At 47.4% G+C, this 15,490-nt stretch overlaps 1 protein-coding gene and 1 long non-coding RNA gene across 2 annotated transcripts in view; one reads left to right on the forward strand and one right to left on the reverse strand.

Annotated features, from left to right (window-relative positions):
- Positions 1–15,490, forward strand: part of KCNK13 (potassium two pore domain channel subfamily K member 13) — a 106,000-nt gene that overhangs the window by 43,709 nt on the left and 46,801 nt on the right. The window lies entirely within an intron of this gene.
- LOC109565413 (uncharacterized) lies at positions 11,808–15,142 on the reverse strand. The gene is made up of 3 exons (XR_002181670.2): positions 14,766–15,142; positions 14,364–14,641; positions 11,808–13,341 (listed from the first exon to the last, which is right to left on the reverse strand). It is a non-coding gene; the product is annotated as an uncharacterized lncRNA (long non-coding RNA).

Here is a 15,490-nt window from a genome sequence, read left to right on the forward strand (position 1 = left end):
ACACAGCCTTGACATACTCCTTTCCCTATTTGGAACCAGTTTGTTGTTCCATGTCCAGTTTTAACTGTTGCTTCTTGACCTGCATATAGGTTTCTCAAGAGGCAGGTCAGGTGGTCTGGTATTCCCATCCCTTTAAGAATTTTCCACAGTTTGTGGTGATCCACAGAGTCAAAAGCTTTGGCATAGTCAATAAAGCAGAAATAGATGTTTTTCTGGAACTCTCTTGCTTTTTCGATAATCCAACAGATGTTGGCAATTTGATCTCTGGTTCCTCTGCCTTTTCTAAATCCAGGTTGAACATCTGGAAGTTCACGTACTGTTGAAGCCTGGCTTGGAGAATTTTGAGCATTACTTTACTAGCGTGTGAGATGAGTGCAATTGTGTGGTAGTTTGAGCATTCTTTGGCATTGGGTTGGATGGTCCCCAGCCACTGGTATTCATGAAAACCTCTTCAGCCGAGTTTTCAATCCGCCAGGATCAAGAGCCACAGCTGCTCTGCACTCGCATCGCACACATCGTCCTGCGAGTCTCCCTGAGACTGTTCACTGTGCTGCGGAGGAGCTTTAGTTTCTGTGTTTGCTTGATTATTTTAAATTTATTTGAATGAAAGAATTCCAAGCATATTGTTCTATGCCTGCCTCTCCCTGGACCACAATTTTTTAACGAGTTGTAACACAGGTGCAGTCAAATGTTTAAATCTTAAGTGTCCGCCTTGATGAGTTCCTACATTTACTGACTGCACTCTTCTTCACAGATACGATAGCCTTGTAACCACCACGCAAATCAAAGTATAAGACACTCAAAGACATTCCCCTTCCCAGTCAATAGCCTGCTGATGTTTTTCTGAAGCCTGCTCTGAAATCTATATTCTCTAGGAATAGGTGTCACTAAGTCCCCAAGTATTTGGCGCTTGCTTTGCCCAGATGTCTTCTTGGCGTTACGGGGGTGAAAGCAAGCCTGGGGTGCGCCTGGCACTTTGCACTGCCATCTCATTACCATGGCACATGGTACCCTTGGGGACAAGCTCCAGAGGCCTTCTTGCCCCTTGATCATCAATCCACGGCACTTGCTTGGACTCTGCTGGGAAGGCAGCAAGCAGCCTGAGTGGACAGCTCATTTCAGCACAGAAGCAGCTCAAGCCCCGTCTTCGCATGGTCCGCTGGCTTCTCCCATCCCAGGGGAGCCGAGCACCGCCGGCTGGGGGAACGCTGCTCCCGGAGACCTGTGTCACAGCTGAGGACCCCGAGTGCAGGAGATCCCTCGTCCAAAAGGAGCTGCAAGAAAATGTGCTCAGCATTTTTCCCACAGGGAAACTTAGCTTTATTTTTGTGTGTGTGATGAAATTGGCCCAGCATAAAATTCGCCTTTTTGAAAAAAAAAATTATTTTATTTACGCTACGCTGGGTCTCCGCTGCTGCAGGTGGGCTCTCTCCAGTCGCGGTGCATGGGCTCTGGCTGCAGCGCTTCCTCTGGGTTCGGGGCCCCAGCTGTAGGTGCTTCGGTAGCTGTGGACTGTGGCAGGTGGCATCTTCCCAGACCTGGGATCAAACCCATTCCCCTGCATTGGCAAGCAGACTCTTAACCACTAGACCACCAGGGAAGTCCCTCAGATCTGCCTTTTGTAAAGTGTTCAGGGTCCTTTAATTCATTCACCACATTCCTGCCACCGACACCTGTGTCTCATCCTGGGACATTTTCATCGCCCTGGAGAACAACTCCAGAGCCTTTAAGAGCCTCCCTCGTTCCGCCGCACCCGTCAGCTCCTGGCGACCACCTGTCTGCTTGCTGCCTCTGTGAATTTAACCAGGACAGCTCATATAAAGACAGTCGATTGATACTGTTGCCTTTGGGGTCTAGCTGCTTTGATTGAACATAACGTTTAGTGGTTCATGCACACTGTGGCATGTATCAGCGCCCCACGGTTGATGGACATTCGGGTCGTCACCACCTTTCCACTTTCCTGCATGGTGCTGCTATAAACATTTGTATATACATATTTGAGCACTGGTTTTCAGTGTTTGAGGTGTAAATCGAGGAGTGGAATTGCTGGCTCATCTGATAATTCTATGTTTAATTTTTTGAAGAAGCTCCATGCTGTTTTCCACAGCAGCTGCAACATTTTATATCCCACCAGAAATGTCAAGGGTTCCAGTTTCTCCATATCCTCACCAACACTTGTTATTTTCCGTCTTATTAATGGCCATCTTGCTTGCTTGCTCAGTCACTCAGTTGTGTCTGACTCTTTGTGACCCCGTGGACTGCGGCACGCCAGGCTTCACCATCCTTCACCATCTCCTGGAGTTTGCTCATACTTAATGTCCGTTAATCTCACACTTAATGCCATCCAGCCATCTCATCCTCTGCCATCCCCTTCTTCCACCTTCAATCTTTCCCAGCATCAGGGTCTTTTCAAATGAGTCAGTTCTTCACATCAGGTGGCCAAAGTATTGGAGTTTCAGCTTCAGCATCAGTCCTTCCAATGAGTTTTCAGGGTTCATTTCCTTTAAGGTTGACTGGTTTGATCTTCTTGTGTCTAAAGGACTCTCAAGACTCTTCTCTAGCACAATTCAAAAGCATCAATTCTTCGGTGCTCAGCATTCTTTATGGTCCAACTCTCACATCCATACAAAACTACTGGAAAAACCATAGCTTTCACTATACGGATCTTTGTCAGCAAAGTGATGTCTCTGCTTTTTAATACACTGTCTAGGTTTATCATAGCTTTTCTTCCGAGGACGAAGCGTCTTTTAATTTCATGACTGCAGTCACTGTCTGCAGTGATTTTGGAACCCAAGAAAATAAAGATATTCTAGATATAGGACCCTAATCACTAGGCACTTATCATATATATTATTTGCAAATATTTTCTCCTGCTTTGCATGTTGTCCTTTGATAATGTCCTCTGATGCACCAAAGTTTTAAATTCTGGTAGACTTCAATATACCTAATTTTTTCTTATGAGTTTTGTGTCATACCTCAGGCACCGTTGCTAAATCCTAGAATGCAAGCAAATCTGCTCCATGCCTCAGAGCAGTTTTGGAAACATCCTTGAACATAGCTGCTAATACCCTTTGCTCAGAAGATAGGCAGAAACATTAGAATTATCTCAAAATAGGCCCACATGCAAAAACTGAGATGAGAGCAGAGCTGAAAAAGAGTCTTTGTACAAGTTTAGGGACGGGGTCCAGTGGCCCTAGAGTGGAGGGCTGCTTTCCCTCGGTCTGGGCATATGAGCCCGTCTCCCTTTTCAGCTCATACTGGCTTGACCTGGGAGTTAATTTTTTGAATTTCCTATAATCATAAGACTTAAAAATGTTTTTAATTTTTTACTGAGTTATCTTTCAATTACTGGAAGTACATAATTGATCAAATCCATGGATTGCCCAGGTGCCACAGCGGTAGAGAATCTGCCCGTCAACGCAGGGGACACAAGAGACTCAGGTTTGATCCCTGGGTCTAGAAGATCCCCTGGAGGAAGAAATGGCAACCCACTCCAGTATTCTTGCCTGGGAAATCCCATGGACAGAGGAGCCTGGTGGGCTACAGTCCATGGGGTTGCAAGGAGTCAGACATGACTGAGCAACTGACACTCTATCTCAGACAGTAAAGAATCTGCCTGCAATGCAGGAGACCCAAGTTCAATCCCTAGGTCAGAAAGATCCTCTGGAGAAGGGCATGGCAACCCACTCCAGTACTCTTGCCTGGAGAATTCCATGGACAGAGGAGCCTGGAGGGCTACAGTCTGCGGGATCACAAAGAGTCGGACATGACTGAGCGACTGATACGCTAACACATTACTGTGGAAGGAGGAGAGGATGAATTTAGAAGGGAAGCAGTGTCTGGCTTCGAGTTGTTCAAGGGAGAGGGGGTGGTGGCGTCAGCCACATGGAGAAGTAGACGGATGGGGAGGCATTCGGAGTTCTTCAGCAACAGGGTTGAAGGGCTACTGTGAGGAGAAGGCAGCGGAGGCAGAGTCCGCGCCGGGATCTCGGCTTAACTGCGTGGGGGGCTGTGTGGCTCCCCGCAGAGGCCGGGCCACTGGGGAGCACCCGCGGAGCGGAAGGGTCACGCGGCGCCTCCGCCCAACTACAGGCTTATGGAAACGGACTCTGCTCGGCAGCTCTCTGTTAACTTATTAAGGAGAGTGTTTTGTGAACGGGATGAAGCTGCTGAAGCGGCCCTTGGCGCTCCCTCGCTCGCCCCTCTCTAAGCTCCGCGGCTTCCTTGGGCTGTTTTGCACCCACGCCAGGAAAGCGAGGGCCGGGAGGGTCAGAGCAGAGCCGCGTAGTGAGCCGGACGGCGCTCGGCTCCGTGCGCTGCAGTGAGGCGGCCGAGTCTCCAGCGAAACGGTTCGCGTGGTCCTGGCGCTGCTGCTTGTTGCTGACTGTTTATACGATCTCTATTTCAGTTTCCCGCCTTGATAAATGTAGTCTATTCTCGTTAGAGAAAAAGTCGGAAACTCCAGAGAAGCAGAACGAAGGAGGAGATTACACATAGCCCCACCAGCTAAGTTTCTGCCTTTATCATTAGATTTCCTTTTAACCTTATCTCTATGCATTTTTCCTTTTTTAAAAAAATTTTAATAAGTGTAGTTGATTCACTATACTCACAACAAAAAATGTTGTGTTTATGCATTTTAAACTTTAGATATTCTGCATCTTTTTCTTAAGTAAACACCATAATACATGTATCTTTCATCGTTTCGATAGCTTCACAAACAGGTGGAGCATGTACCATTTTCTGATGTACCCTCTTTGACTGGACATTTAGATTGTTGCTGGGTTTTCACTACTTATAATCCTGTGAGTACTAGCAAAGCTCTTTCTGTATTTAGCATCTGTCCCTCAGAAGTAACAGAAGTGAAATTTGTGGATAATAGGATATGAATATTTTAATGGCTTTTCACCCATAATTGGACCTTACTTGCCAAAAGGGCTGTATCTGTGTATATTTTAAAGATCCTATGTGAAAATGTTGAGTCTTATTTAGAATATGATGTTCACCTGTTGGCCCAAGGCATTCAGTAAATAGTGAAATAAAAAGGCTGTCACTGGGGGAGAACACCATTAGAATTAACTGAGCTGATAGAAGATGAAGTGTGCGTGGATTTGCCCCATGACATTCTGTTCTTTCAGTGCATACCCAACAGACCCTCCACCGAATCCAAAGCCAGGCAGGCTGAGGAGAGATCCTAGGCCAGGGGTCCCCAACCTCCAGGCCACGGATCGGTCCCTCCTGTCAGATCAGCGGTAGCATTAGATGAGAAAGTAAGTGCTCACTAAGTGTAATACGCACGAATCATCCTGAAACCATCCCCCCCGCCCAGGCATGCAAAAATTCTCTTTCAGGTTAGTGGTCCCTGGGGCCAAAAAAGCTGAGGGCCACCGTCTGGTAGATTTCCCCTCGCAGGGGTTTTTCCACTGCACGCTCTCCCAGCAGTCACAGGCGACGGCATTTTACAGAGGGGGACGTGCTGAATGACTTCGCCAGAATCACAGAGCAGCGCTGGAGACGGGACAGCACCTCAAGCCGCCCTGGCTTGCGGATGCTCTGTTTGGACTTACTGAGCTGCTGTACTCACAACAGCATGAGAAGCTTCAGGAGAAACAGGTGGGAAGGCCAGGCCCAGCCTAAGAGCCCGTACTCGTTAAGGGAGATCAGAGGTGCTATTGATGCTGTGATGCTGTAGAGTGCTGCACTCAACATGCCAGCAAATCTGGAAAACTCAGCGGTGGCCACAGGACTGGAAAAGGTCAGTTTTCATCCCAACCCCAAAGAAAGGCAATACCAAAGAATGTTCAAACTACCGCACAATTGCACTCATCTCACATGCTAGTAAAGTAATGCTCAACATTCTCCAAGCCAGACTTCAGCAATATGTGAACCGTGAACGTCCAGATGTTCAAGCTGGTTTTAGAAAAGGCAGAGGAACCAGAGATCAAATTGCCAACATCCGCTGGATCATGGAAAAAGCAAGAGAGTTCCAGAAAAACATCTGCTTTATTGACTATGCCTAAGCCTTTGACTGTGTGGATCACAACAAACTGTGGAAAATTCTGAAAGAGATGCTAATACCAGACCACCTGACCTGCCTCCTGAGAAATCTGTATGCAGGTCAGGAAGCAACAGTTAGAACCGGACATGGAACAACAAACTGGTTCCAAATCGGGAACAGAGTAGGTCAAAGTTGTATATTGTCACCCTGCTTATTTAACTTATATGCAGAGTGAAAGTGAAAAGTGTAAGTGAAAGTCACTTAGTCATGTCTGCTAGTCCATAGAATTCTCCAGGCCAGAATACTAGAGTGGGTAGCCTTTCCCTTCTGCAGGGGATCTTCCAACCCAGGGTTCAAACCCAGATCTCCTGCATCATAGGCTGATTCTTTACCAGCTGAGCCACAGGAGTACGTCATGCCAAATGCCGGGCTGGATGAAGCATGAGCTGGAATCAAGATTGCCAGGAGAAATATCAATAACTTCAGATATGCAGATGACACCTTATGGCAGAAAGCAAAGAAGAACTAAAGCGCCTCTTGATGAAAGTGAAAGAAGAGAGTGAAAAAGTTGGCTTAAAGATTAACATACAGAAAATTAAGATCATGGCATCTGGTCCCATCACTTCATGGCAAAGAGATGGGGAAACAGTAGAAACAGTGTCAGACTTTATTTTTCTGGGCTCCAAAATCACTACAGATGGTGACTGAAGCCATGAAATTAAAGGACGCTTACTCCTTGGAAGCAAAGTTATGACCAACCTAGACAGCATATTCAAAAGCAGAGACATTACTTTGCCAACAAAGGTCCGTCTAGTCAAGGCTATGGTTTTTCCAGTGGTCATGTATGGATGTGAGAGTTGGACTATAAAGAAAGCTGAGCACTGAAGAATTGATGCTTTTGAACTGTGGTGTTGGAGAAGACTCTTGAGAGTCCCTTGAACTGCAAGGAGAGCCAACCAGTCCATCCTAAAGGAAATCAGTCCTGGGTGTTCTTGGAAGGGCTGATGCTGAAGCTGAAACTCCAATAGTTTGACCACCTGATGCAAAGAGCTGACTCATTGGAAAATACCCTGATGCTGGGAAAGATTGAAGGCGGAAGGAGAAGGGGACGACAGAGGCTGAGATGGTTGGATGGCATCACCGACTCAATGGACATGAGTTTGAGTGAACTCTGGGAGATGGTGATGGACAGGGAGGCCTGGTGTGCTGCCGTCCATGGGGTCTCAAAGAGTCGGACACGACTGAGCAACACCTGAACTGAACTGAGAGGCACTAAGTGCTCCAAAGGATATATTGCCCTCCTTGGGCGCCCTAACAGAGCGCCTCAGACTTGGTAGCTTAAAGAAGAGAAATTAATTTTCTTACACTTCTGGAGGCTTGAAGTCCAGAGTCAAGGTGTTGGCAGGGTTGGTTTCTTCCGAGATCTCTTTGCTGGAAGCCTGTGGACGGCTGTGTTCCCCCACATCCGCACACTCTCTTCCCTCACTGTGTCTGCTGTGTCCGCATCTTCTATTAGGACACCAGGCATTCTAGATTAGGGCCCTACCTTTAGCTTCACTTAATTATCTTCATTTTGACCTTGTTTTAGCTTAATTTCCTTATTAAGTTACTAAGTTCCTATTTTTCCTGTCTCCAACTCTTCCCACCTGCTGAAATACTGGGGGTGAGGATTTCAACATACGCATTGGGGTGGGGGGCGCGGCTCAGCCCATCACAGAGGGTCACAGAATCTGAAATCTGGATAATTCCGAGCCAGTGCTTCTCCACCTCAGCAGGGCTTCCACATCACCTGGGGAGGTTTTTTTAACAAATAGCCGCGCTCCCCTCTTCCCACCCCCGGATAGTCTCCCTTAACTGATCTGTGGAGCATCTGGCAAAGGTGTTTCCTACAAGCTCCTAGTGATTTGAATGTGCTCCCAAGACTGGGAGCCTTGTTGAACTGAAATGCCAGACAGAAGCTGTTTTCATCTCCTAAAGCTGTCCTTTCTGTCCCGCCAACACCTAGCTTTACACGACACAGACCACCTTCTAACTGACAAAGTATCAGAGCTCAGTTCCGAGTGCACGCTCTGCTTTCTCTCTCATTCATTAAAGGAGACAGTTGTTCTCTGACACACCAGCCACTATGCTGATGAGAGTAGCTGAGTAACGCCCCCCAAAGATGTTCACGCCCTGCTCCCTGGAACCTCGAATAGGGAGATTATTCTGGGTTATCTGCACGGGCTCTGTGTAATCAGAGCACTTAAAAACAGAGAACCTTTCCTGGCAAACGTCAGAGAAAGGTGACCAAATAGAGCAGAAGAGATTCAAAGCACGAGAGGGACTCCATCCACCCCTTCTGCCACCGACGATAGGAAGAGGGGACACTCGCCCGGGGACTGCTCTCAGCCCGCCGGGAGATGGGCGCCCAGCTCTGTAACCTCAGGTCGCTGAATTCCAACAAAAGCTGGACAAGCTAGGGGGAAGCTCCAGAAAGAGGTAAGGAACTGCAGGCTTGTTTATTGTTATTATTTAATGGGAGGATAATTGCTGTACAGTGTCGTGTTGGTTTATGCCACGACAATGCCAGTCAGTCCCAAGCCTCCGTCCCCCATCCCGTCCCCCTTCTAGGTCATCATGGAGGCCAGGTCTCATTTTTAGCTTGGTGAAGTCCGACTTCTGACCTCCGAATCTGAGATGACGGACTTGTGCTGCTCTGAGCCACTGACCTGTGGTAACTTGTTACAGCAGCGGACAAGACTAACATACCTGAGAGTGGAAACCCAGACAGCAGCACATCCTTCCCGCTGTCATGGGATGCAGCACCTCAGGCTTGCCAAACGGCTGCCACCGTCGTCCAGGACCCTGGCATCAGTCGCAGTCACCTCCTGCCTGTCCCTGAGGCCCTTCAAGAGTAGCCAATGAGTCTGGCTCAGGCTCCTTTCAAATTACTTTTCTGGTCTGAGTCTCATAGTGTGTAAGGCTTTGTACGTGCCCTTGAAGTATGCAGTCTGTTTCCTCTAGGGCTTCCGTGGTGGCTCAGAGGTAAACAATCCGCCTGCCAATGCGGGAGACTCAGGTTCACTCGCTGGATCAGGAAGATCCCCTGGAAGAGGAAATGGCAACCCACCCGGTATTCTTGCCTAGAGAATCCCTTGGATAAGGGAGCCTGGCGGGCTAAAATCCATGGGGTAGCGAAGAGCTGGACACGACTGAGTGACTCAACAACTATTCCTTCAGCCCTCTGCCTCTCCCAGGAATAGGCTCGCTGGCCCTCAAAGCCCTGGAGCAAACGTCTACATGTGTAATTATCCTGTTCCTGGGCTGCTCACCCGGGGGTGTGGGTCATGACCGCACTGCACCCCCACCCTTCCTACCCGATTCATTCCAGTTCCTTCTTTAGTTTTAGAAGCTCTCTTCTTACAGTCTTTGGGTCATTCCCATTGACAATCGGGGCTTCCCCGTGGCTCAGTGGTAAAGAACCTGCCTGCAATGCAGGAGCCACAGGTCTGATCCCTGGGTCTGAGAGATCCCCTGGAGGAGGAAATGGCAACCCACTCCAGCATCCTTGCCTGGAGAATCCCACGGACAGAGGAGCCTGGCGGGCTACAGTCCACGGGGTCATAAAGAGCTGGTTACCACCAGTGTTAGCAGCAGCAGCGTTAACAATTGCCAAGTAAGTGGCTGTAATTTGGGTATTTCCATGGGAGGAAATAAGCTCAGGGTCTTCCTACTCTGCCATCCTGGGCACTCTTCCCAAATTCTGCACTTAAAAAAATTTTTTTGACCACACGGCTTGTGGGATCGTAGTTCCTTGACCAGAATTGGACCTGGCCCTCGGCAGCAAGAGCAGAGAGTCTTAGCATTTGTACTGCCAGGGCAGTCCCCAGTTCTGCACTGTTTTGGTGGAAGTTTCCCATAAAACGAGAATGAAAACCCAGGTACCTCAGATGGATGGAAAGGGGAAATTTTTGTGGCTAACATATAGGAACATATGTTAGGACTGATCATCTACAAAGGGTAGACTTTATAGAAAGAAAATAATGTAATAGTAGCTCCTCAGACTTCAAAGGAGTATCTATCCTCTCCTACCCTCAGCTCACAAATTTTCTTAATTTTAGGATGAAAGCTTTAGTAAAATCATATGCTCTAAGTAAGGAAATGCTCAAAAATGAAGATGATGAAAATCCCACAATGATGGGAGTGTGTCAGAGGGACACAGGAGCCAACTGAAAGAGCTGGGACAATTTGAGGAATAAAATAAAATGGTGTCGGACCATAAGCCAGGTAGAAAGTAACTATCCACGAGTCTATACTACCGTAAGGGAATGATTCAGCCTCTCGAGCGGAGACAAGCCTCCCGTGGAGGTCAGATGACTTACAGAGATGCTGCGGCCTCAGGGATGTGAGTGGAGCCCCTCCCGCCCTCGCGCGTGTGCAGTGACCTCCCCCACGAGCGCTGGGTGGAGAAGCCTGGGTGCAGACGGGGTAACTTCGTGGTGGAGAAGCCTGTCAGACCCCCCCCCCAGCCAGTGATCAAGGCTTTCGTGTCATCTGTGATAAGGCACGTGGATAAAGAGTTTCCTTGACATGATGTGCTGAGCACTTCCCTTCTGTGGTCTTCCTCCCCAAGGATGTGACACTAGACAGATCACCTCAGTCTCACCATGAGAAGCTGGAGGAGGGCATGGCAGCCCACTCCAGCATTCTTGCCTGGAGAATCTCACGGACAGAGGAGCCTGGTGGCCACAGTCAAAAAAAGTTTGTTACAACTGAGCGAATAATACACACACACACACACACCCACCCATGAGAAAGCATCAGACAAGTTCCAATTAAGGGACGATCTACAAAACACCTGACCAAAACCTCAAGACTCTCAACGTCACCCAAAATTTTCTGTCTGAGCAAGTGTCACAGACCAGTGCCCTCTACCAAGACATGATGGCTAAATATGGTATATTAGATGGAATCCTGTAATGATAAAAAAGACATGAGATAAAAACAAAGGCAGTCTGAATAAAGAAGGGGCTTGATAATAATGCATCAACATTGGTTATTAGTGGTAACAAATATAGCATACTCATATTGTTCTGTATTTGGCTTCTGTGGTGGCTGAGCAGTAAAGAACCTGCCTGCCAATGCAGGAGACGCAGGTTGGATCCCTGGGTTGGGAAGATCCCCTGGAGAAGAAAAGGGCAATCCACTCCAGTATTCTTGCCTGGAAATCCCCATGGACGGAGGAGCCTGGCGGGCTACCGTCTGTGGGGTTGTAAAGTGTTGTTTAGTGACTAAATAGCAACAACAATCGCTTAGTACCGGTAACAAACATACCATACTCACAGGAACTGTTAATAGTAGGGGAAACTGGGTGTTGGGCACAGGAAGCTCTCTGTACTTTTTTTTAGCAATTTTTTTGTGAGTCTAAAACTATTCTAAAATAAAACTTAATTATTATTATTTTTTACTGACCACCCCACATGGCATGTGGGATAGATCCCTCAGCAGGGATTGAACCCATGTTCCCTGCAGTGGAAGCACAGAGTCTTAACCACTGGACCGCCAGGGAAGTCTCCAAACTTAATTTTTTTTAAGTGAAAAAAACATTATATGTACCTTACAAATGTTTCTTTCACCAAACCACGTATGTTCTGTAGAGTAAGAAGACCCTTTCTACATTTCGCGAAGGGGAAGGGAGCGCTCTGCATATGGATCTGGGCATGGCCCGTAAGCTGTTAGGGGAAAGGGGCATTTATTCTGCAGGCGGTTTAAAAGTAAAAGCACTCACCATACTTTTTTTTTTGTACACTACTTTCTCTGCTTCACATAAAACTCACTCATCATAGTTTATTAAAGCTATTAGATGTTCCAAAAGTATGTTTCATCTAACAAAGGACATTCTGTGACCATTTTGAGTATAGTTTTGGGAAATAAGGAAAAATATGTATCATGGAAAACAGGTGGAGCTTTGGTACTTGCCTGGGTTGAAGGCAAACCTGCTTTGACCCTGGGGCTCTGGGAGCCCAGCTCGAACTCGTGCCACTTAGAAGAGCTTTCCACGTGAGGACAGGGAGGGAGGCAGAAAATCCATCTGTGCATGGACATAAAGTGGGTGCTTTGCCCTCTGGTCCATCAGAGCGGGGACAGGAGTTGTGTCTCTCATCTTAAGTGATGAACTCGGTGGTGCAAACATTTCAGGACTCTGAGAGGTGGTTAAGTTCTCCATCTTCAAATGAAACTAATTTATTACGAGAAAGAGTGACAATTCTCCAAGCGGCAGTTTACTTCCGGTTCCAGGGAAGATCAACTGGTAGTAAGAGAAACAAGTTATAGCGAGAGTAGTAGTAATGATCAGTTGTGTCCAACTCTTTGCGATCCCATGGATCCCATGGGCCTCTGGGAGCCCAGCTCGAACTCGTGCTTGAACTTAATGTTTAATATACACAGAAGAATGTGTGTAACACAAATATAACTTACAAATCATTCTAATCAGGTGGACACCTATGAACCACGCCCTGCTCTAAGAACTGGGAGTGTTACCGACAGCATTGCATCTCCCCCTCTGTCCCCACCTCCCCTCCCTAAGAAGTGACCATTACCCCAAAGTATGTGGTTATCAGCCCCCCAGCTGTTAAAAAGTTATGCTTGCATCACATATGCGTATAGCCATGAGCAATATACTGTTTCATTTTCGACTTTGAGGTTGACAAGAGATGGATGATGTGAATGTAGTCAACTGCAACCTTCTCCTAGGCCGCCATACTATGTTCCTAAGATTCATGTATATTGCGTGGAACCTTTAACTGTAGTTCACTTATTTTGGTGTCTTCATAGTATCCTGTCATATGAATATTCCAGTTTACTTCTCCATTCTTCTGACTTGGGGCATTTGAGTTTTTCCCAGCTTTTGTGCCATTACGATCAGTGGCCCAGAAAACATTCTTGGTGATGTCTCCTGGGCATCTTTATATGAGCCTTCACTAGTGTAGTGGTTCTCAGACATGAGTGTGCATCAGAATTCTCTGGAGGACTTGTTACAACACGGACTGCTGGGCCCCGTGCCCAGAGTTTCTGATTCAGTGGGCTGGGGCAGCACCGGAGGTTCTGCCTGTGTCGTAAGTTCGAGGCGGTGCTGCCGCTGGTGGTCTGGGGCCGGGCTTGGGGAGCCAGTGTCCTGGGAGCAGCACCGAGGGGTGGGACGGCCGGGTCGCTGGGGAGCCACCTGTTGTAAGGCAAGGCCCAGCTGTTTCCCTGTGCAGCCGGCTCCTTTTATTTTCTCCCGACAGCATGGGAACGTTCCACTGAGCCATGTTTTCATCATCCTTAGTTTTATTCATGTTCTTTCTCTATGTTCAATGTGACTGACCCTGTAGGAAAGGGACAGGATTCATACACGGAGACTAGTATGCTTTACACTTTTCAAAAATTGAAGTGTAGTTGGTTTACAATATTGTGTTAGTTTCAAGTCTACAGCAAAGTGATTCAGCTATACATATACATTTTTTCAGATGTTTTTCCACTACTGGTTACTGTGAGGCACTGAATGCTGTTCCTGTTGCTCATCTTTTTTGTATTAGTTGTGTGTATCTCTTAATCCCAAACTCCTAATTTTCCCCTCCCTTTCGTTTTTTGATATCCGTAAGTTTGTTCTCTGTGCATGAGAGTCTGCTTCCATTGTGTATATAGATCCTTTGTATTATTTTTTAGATTCCGCATGTGACTGGTATCACCTAACACTTTGCCTTTGTCTGACTCACTTCGCTAAGTCTAATATTCTCCGGGTGTACCCATGTTGCTGTAAACGGCATTATTTCATCCTTCTTTTATGCTGAGAAGTACGGGCCTCCCAGGCGGTGCTAATGCTAAAGAACCCGCCCGCCAGTGCAGGAGACATGAGAGGCATGGGCTCAGTCCCTGGTCAGGAAGATCCCCTGGAGGAGGGCACGGCAACCCACTTCAGTATTCTTGCCTGGAAAACCCCATGGACAGAGGAGCCTGGCAGGCTATGCTCCATAGGGTTACAAAGAGCTGAATACTACTGAAGCAACTTAGCACACAGCAATGTGTGTATACACACACACACACATATATGTATATATATATATATACACACACACATATGTGTGTGTGTGTGTATATATATATATAACGAACACACATGCACACACACTTCGTCTTCTTTTTCCATTCATCTTTTGATGGACACTGGTTGCTTTCATGTCTTGCCTACTGTGTTCTATACTTTTTAAAAAGAGATCTTCACTGACTGTGTTTCGTTGAGCTTAAGCAAAAAAATGAACTCTAATCGGTTTTCCTGGGAAAGTAGATAGTGAAGTAAAGGGAAGTAAATAGCGAACAATTCATAAAACTTTAAAAGAACGTCATTTACCAGTGTCGGGGGAGTTGGGTGGCTTGGTCATTTAGGTTCAAGTGGCCATAAAAACTGGAGGGACCTCACACGCTCAGCAGTGCCACCTGAAGAGCCTCTCCATGGTTCTCCATAGAAATGAACACAGTCAAATTTATATTTGTTCTCCCATCAAGCGTACAGTGTTGTTTAACCACAAGCTACCTCTTTCGGAGAAGATGAAGACTCAGGAGCGATGTGGTTGAAATCTCACGATATTGTGAGAAGACGATCTTGGACTGACGTATCGCCTGCCGGAACTGGAAGAAGATAGAGAAGGACATTGGAAATAAATAAGAGGAAACTGCCAGGACATTAAAGCATTAACTCCCTCACAAGATGGCAAAGCCTAAGGTGGAAGAAAGAGTATCAGCTTCCACCCACCAGGCTTGAGCTTGAATTTTCGCTCCTCTGGTCCACGCTGGTGTGAGAACGGGCCCAGATGTCTTGCCGTGTCCCGAGCCTCAGTAATCAGCCCCCGGCGCCTCGCAGGGCTGTGGAGGGTCACAGGAAGTGACACGCACACCGCGCCACGCACGCGGCAGGGCACGCAGCATTCTGCGTCCTCTTTCCTTTGGGACAAGTTTTATGGAAAAAGTAACAGTTGCCATTTTTACGTTAGTTCACCGTTTGCAAAGCTCTTTCCCAACTGAATTCGCATGGCGCCCAAGAGGATGCTCTTCCAATCATCCCAGCCGCCGCGCCTCTGAAGCGTTCACCGCCGAAACGGCGTTCACCTGTGCCTTCCGGGAGCCGTTTTGAACTGTGGACAGCAGTGCGCACGCGCAGTGGCTCCTCGTTGTTGCCTGCGCCCGGGGATGACGGAATCCTTCTAGACCTGGCGGGTGTGTAAGCCGATCCCCTCTCTGGCTCTGCAAAGAGACGTCAGCATTGAGGCCTTCCTCTGCGCCGGACACTAGGCAACTTCTCTTTTAAACCTCAAGACGTCTCAATTCAAGGCAGGTTCAATTATTACTCTTCTTTGATACAGGAGGAAACAGTCATAGACCTTAGCGTAAAACATTATGCTAAGTGAAAGAAGCCAGTCACAGAAGACCACGTATTGTGTGAGTTTTCTGAAATGTCCAGAAAAGGCAGATAAATGGAGG

This window comes from Bos indicus, chromosome 10 (genome assembly GCF_029378745.1).
Source record: "Bos indicus isolate NIAB-ARS_2022 breed Sahiwal x Tharparkar chromosome 10, NIAB-ARS_B.indTharparkar_mat_pri_1.0, whole genome shotgun sequence".
NCBI lineage: Eukaryota > Metazoa > Chordata > Mammalia > Artiodactyla > Bovidae > Bos > Bos indicus.